The sequence below is a fragment of the Falco rusticolus genome, chromosome 10, assembly GCF_015220075.1.
Source record: "Falco rusticolus isolate bFalRus1 chromosome 10, bFalRus1.pri, whole genome shotgun sequence".
NCBI classification, from domain to species: domain Eukaryota; kingdom Metazoa; phylum Chordata; class Aves; order Falconiformes; family Falconidae; genus Falco; species Falco rusticolus.
In genome coordinates, this window is record NC_051196.1 from 17,343,460 (window position 1) to 17,349,518 (window position 6,059).

Below are 6,059 nucleotides of genomic sequence, written 5' to 3' on the forward strand. Positions count from 1 at the left end.
TTAGGTATGTCACTTGGACATGGGATGTATCTTAGTAGACAGTCTGTCACTTTTATTCCCTAATAACTTTTGACAAGAGACAGATGATATTGCAGAGGTTATTTTAAGGTAGATTGTTTAATTTCTGTCTGTTCTACTTCTTTCTTCTTTTTTTCTCTGGATACTTTCCTCTTTTCATACCAAAAAAAAAATCATGCCCCAGCTATTTGTTAAGCTTGGGCATTTGAGGTAAGTAGCTGGTTATATTTGGGAAGGAAGCAATAGATGCAGAGAGCAGCTGGATGCTGTCAAGAGTGTCAGTTCCTTGGCTGTGGGAGACATGCTCCCTGCTCACATCCCTCTGCCACGTGCTGCACCCCCGGAGCTAGGATGGAGCTCGGGGGCTACTGAATCTCCATCTGCAGGAAAGAGATGATATTCCCAAGCTGTCCCCAAGGTTCATGTGGAAGAATACATCTTTTTTCCTTCTTTTTCTTTCTGAATGCATGTTGTTCTTGGGTAAGGTGAGCACCTGAGAGTAGAGTATTGGTGAGTACTCCTGTGCAGAGCAATGCTGGTAGAGGTCAGTCACAGCCCTCGCCTTTGGGTCCCTGCAAGCCACAAGTCTTCCCTGGCACAGCTGAGCAGACTCCCTAACCGTATGGTTGTGCAGTGGTGGATAGAATGTGTAAGAACATAGATTATCTGATCAGTATTTGTGATCAAAGGAGATTTAAGCATTGAGGTTTCCAAAAAAGAAACTGTTAACCAATGCCTGAGCATGTTTGATGCAGGCAGCTGGTGCTTTGCTGTCTCTCTGCATTCAGCTGTGCTCTCACAACACCAAATACATCCCCAGGGTGAGCACCCCAAGAGGCACCGAGTGCCCTCATCTCCCATAGCTTCCCACGGTCAGAGGGCACCAGGGAGGAGCGGTAAGTCAGAGGCAGAGCTGGGAAGCTGTGCAGCAGCAGTGGCTCCTTGCCTTCTGGGGCTGGCTCGTTTGGGATGGAGGACTGAGGACCAGAAGAAATGTAAGAGACCTTCTGGGTCCAATGTGGGAGCATTAGGGCTGTCCACAGAGGCATCACCTGGGAGGAAAGGGATTTTTTTTTTTTTAAAGCTCTTGGAAGGGGGTAAATCTGGGTGATGCTCTGTCTTTTCTAGCTTCCCATTTTACAAAGACTGATTTGTTATCTCTGGAATGATCAGTAGATGAGGCTTGGAATATTTACTCACCAAATTTGAAGAGCACAGAAATTTACTACGGGAAACGTGTGTTCCTGTAGGCCGAAGGCCCCCAAGCCACAGTCTGCCTCCAGATGTGTCCCACAGCCTCCTCCAAGAAGGGGGCAAGATGTCTTAGCCCAAACAAATTTGCCCCTGAAGAATTTTCTCTCAGGTTCATCTGGAGTTCCAGGTTGGCTGGCAAAGTATTTTTTGAGATGCTGTTTTCATAAAACACGTAGAATCATAGAATGGTTTGGGTTGGAAGGGACCTTACAGATCATTTAGTTCCAACCCCAATGCCATGGGTTGGGGACCTTTCACTAGACCAGGTTTATCAAAACCCCATCCAACACTTGTATGCTTCCAGGGATGGGGCATCCACAGCTTCTCTGGGCCACCTGTGCCAGTGTCTCACCACCCTCACAGTAAAGAATTTCTTCCTAATACCTAGTCTAAATCTACCCTTGCCCTCTTGAATCCAATAAGCTCTTTGCATCAGTTGGTGTCTTGTCGTAAGAGTTCACCAAAGTTTGCGTGAACAAGGGTTTCAGTTTGCATTACCTGTATTTTAGTGCTGGTTTACAGTGTCAGAAGTGTACAGCACAGGATCAAGGAACTATCTGTTAAAAACAGAGGGAAGGAACCATCTTTCCTCACTTAATTTGTACAGTAAAATTATGAACTTGGATAACGAGGGTTATAACTGTAGCATTTCTGAGGCCTTACATCAGTAACGTGTGTTGCTTTCTGTTTGTGGGTTTAGAAGCAAAGATCTTACAGCAATACCACCTTTAGCTCATCAGGAGATTTTGCCCCATTCTTGCCCTTCTGTTGCTTAAACACCCAATCAATGATGTGAGTCTGCTACACGCAGCCTTTACCTTACCTTGGATTTGGTAGTGTTATTTCTTTCCACCCCATTTATGCAATAATCTTACAGCTTAAAATGACAAGCCTGTCATCCCTTACTCAATACATGTAAAACTTAAACCCAATCAAAAAGTCCCAACAAAAGTAAACAAATGAGTGTGTACATGGATGTATAAAACCTGCTGCTACACTAAAGCTTTCTGAAAGCGCTAAAGAGTGAGTAGCTTATCCTTTAAACTCTCTTTATAAGGCTTTATGAGGGAGTAACTTGTAGCTTTTCTTTTTCTAGGGGGGCATCCATCAAGTGTCTGGAGTAAGCAAAACTGATAGTCACCGAAGTATGTGCTACAGTTTGGAAATGTCTGTCAGAGGCTGTCAAGGGAGCCTGAAAGAAAAATTGAAAAAGAGGTGGAATGTTATTAAAGCTATAATTATAAACATAGGAGGTACACTGATACTGTTTCTTTTCTTCAAAAGTGCCGTGTGAGCAGGGCTCGCTGCCTGGGAGTTTGCAGCATGGGATCCAGGAACCCTTTTTTAGGATAGAGGGGAAGATGCACGTTGTGTCACCAGATCTATGCATCCAAATAATGAATTTGGACCATAAGAGTTATGAATGATAGGATTCCTAATATTAGTGATTTCCACTGTCTGTAACTTGGGTCCAGCAGGCAGGTAATTGATTGAAAGAAATACAAGCAGCCCCTTCACTGGAAAATATTTGACTCTTGACCGGTTTTGAAATGCAAAATCCCTAGTCTGTTCCCAGTGCCACATAGTGTGTGGATATGGCCCATCATCCAGCATGTAGATGCAAATGTTTTGGAAAAGGCTTTAGAAAAGTATTTCCACCTCTGTTTTCCTTGGTACCAGCTGCTATTGCACCCTGAAAATAAAATGAGAGCTGATTCCTTTGCCTCTTAAGGAAAGGGCATGTTAAACCAATGTTTGTAGTGGTATGCGTTCAAATTTCATATGCTGCTTGTTTGGGTGGCTTCAGAAACGTTGTGTTGGAAGATAGGCACCAAAGCTTCACTGAGGTCAAGGGATAGACTCTAGCAGTAACCAAGTTGTGCAGGTGCTGGGAAAAACCTACCTTGCAGGTGGCTGCTGTGGTCTGTGTCCTGTCACCTGGGGTGAGAGGGTGCCTGTCTTGGTGGCCACGCTGACCGCTCAGCGTGCAGGCAGGAGCAGCAGCAGGCTTGCAGCACTTACTCCATGTAATTAAACACTCTGGCAGTGCCAGTGTGCAGCAGCTGTTTTGAAAATAACATGATGGAAATGTGTCAGGACATTTTGGTGGCAGCAAGCCCATGCATACTTGCAAGTGAGAGTGCCCTGTCTCCCTTTTGATGCCCTACTCCGTGCCCTAGTTTCAAATGTCCTTAAGGTTGGCTGCATTAATGAGAGCTGCTGGTTAATTTGTTCAACTTTGAAAAGCTGTAGTACGTGGAGCATGTATATAACTTAGGGCACATGAGTAGTCCCATTCAAAAGACTCTGCTCATGCGTTATGCTCGTCCCTGGAGCTGTTACGCACTCACTTAGTCTCCCTTCAGCAGTGTAATTAAAACCACTCTTGGCAATGGGCAAGCAAGACAGGCTCTTCTCAATACTCTGAAGTGTTTCAATTTAATGGCATATTTTATAAACAGTCCAGTAGACACTAGCACATATTGTTCATGAATGGTACTCCTGACAGCACATGCCATTTCGTAGTTTATATATAGGGTGTTTAAAAAATTCATGTTCATTTTTTGTGGAGCTTGTGGACATGTTCCAGTTGTGCTGTCCGTGCCCCCAGCTGGGGCTTTCACAGGAATTTTGAGCTTAATACAAGAAATTTAGATAGGAAATGGGGGTGAAAATTATTTTGTGGCGTTAATACCATTTTCAGAATTTTCATGGTATATTGAGGACTACCATATGCTTTTTGTGACACCTGAGGCCATCCAAGTCACATCATGATAGGGAGAAATTCACCTTTCCATGGCTTGGCTGCAGAGCATGAAAATGAAGTGTGTCATGTGGACATTTTTTGTTGTGTAAATGGAGGGATTGGTGGCTGTTCCTGTTGGAAAGGGGTTTTTTTTCTCCTCCCTGTGGTGGCTTTTGTGTTTACTTATTTCATTCATCTTAGAAAACCTAAGATGTCTTTTTAGTTTTGTTTCAGGTGACTTTCTAGTGGAGGGTGTTACAGAAAAATATTTTACTGCTATATGGGAGTATAAGAAAAAATGGTATGTTTAGAGAAGCTTGAATGACTCCATTTCTCTTCTTTTGCTTTGTGTTGTTATTCCTCATCCTTGTCACTACTGGAACACTGATGCTTTTGGAAATACCTTTTCAACTTGGTCCTCTTAAGTTAGTCAGTAATGAACTGAACCTATTAAATACGCACAGGTTTGTGCTTTCCTCGGTCAGGATTGACATTGCCCTTAGTGTTATACTTGCTTATTTTCAGTTTCTTTATAAAGAAGGCCTTGTAGTCAAGTGGTCAGAGCAGGAGCTAGCAGTCTGACCCGGGTTGTACCCGTGACTCAAATTGTACTGAGTCAACGTGTACCTTGGCCAATCCAGGCTGCAAACTGAACCGTTAAGAATGACTTCAATAAAATTTTGCATTTGGATTTAGCTTTACATGAAGGAGAAGTGTTTTTAAAGCTGTTTAACAGGGGAGTTTAAACTGGAGAGGGGTTTTGTTTTGTTTTTAATCCATGTTTGTGTTCTGCTCCGTGGTGTATTTATTTTAAAACTTTAGTTGTGCATCAACACATTCTCAATCTGAAATGTAGATCTTGGACAGAGATGTTCTAAATGTTTGAACAGAATCCAGTATTAAAGTACCACAGATATCTGAGAAGTACATCAAAGTTTCCTTCAGTGTTCATTTCTCATTATTATCTGTTCTGGAGTGCTGATTGTTTTTCTGTATAATTAGTGTATGTGTTGCCCTAAGTTCTCTTTCTGATCTTGCATCAGATGTGCTCATGTTTACAGAGAAGAATCTCCTCCAGTATCGATGAACCTAAGTTTTACTATGTCAAAAACAAACTTTTGCCCTGATTCCACTCTTTTAGATGTCAGATCTGTGTACTGTCAGGTCACTCAAAAATATTAGTTTCATTTTCATTGAGTGTGGGCATAATCGGTTTGCATTTCTATCAAATTCTTCAAAAAAGCACCCAAATGAGTTAATGGTAGCTTTATTCCTCTATGCCAGCTTTAGGCTGGCCATGGCAGGACAGTTGATAATAGATGTAAAAGAAAGCCTGCTGATGCCAAATTGCCCCACCAAAATTTTCTTGAAACTTCAACCAGTAAAGTGAGTGTATTTACCCTTCAGCATCTTGTCTTATGTGACTGTCGAGTTCTGGATCTGGCACTAGCAGCCTTAAGTCTTATATTGCTAAACCAGACTTCTTGTTGCTTATCTTCCTGGAAAAGGATGTGCTCCCATGACTTGAGATGAGAACCAGACAAGTGCAAAATACTCCCATCTGGGTAGGGATAATTAGTTGGTTAAATAGCAGTTCCTCAGAAAAGGGTCTAGGAGTCATAACAGCGTAAATCCGCAATATCTTATGTTGTAGCAAGTATGTACAGATGACTTCTCAGGGCTGGAAAAGCCTGACCTGGAGTACTTCATCCAGTTTTGAATCTTTTTACAAGTGTGTATCATATAGCCTGAAGCTGAGAGGAGAGCAATGAAAATGAGGATAAATCCAAGAAAATATGTCTTTGAAGAAAGGTAGTGGAAGAGAGGCATTTGGCCAATGGGGTTTGCAAACTTCTGTTTGGGTTTCTAGGTAGAATTGTTGTTTGTGGGGCAATATTCATTATCCTTGTCCTGTTCTGAGGTGCCCTGTGTTAATGCTGAAATTTGTTTGTAACTCAGAGGGAAAAGTCCCTCTTACAGGAGGGGAAAGGAAATAGTGGGAAACCCTCTGTGCACACATGGCCTCTGTGCCAGCTGCTTT

At 42.5% G+C, this 6,059-nt stretch overlaps 1 protein-coding gene across 3 annotated transcripts in view; it reads left to right on the plus strand.

Moving 5' to 3' along the window:
* ANO1 (anoctamin 1) overlaps positions 1 to 6,059 on the plus strand; it is an 82,368-nt gene that overhangs the window by 13,212 nt on the left and 63,097 nt on the right. The gene's annotated exons all lie outside the window — the stretch shown is intronic.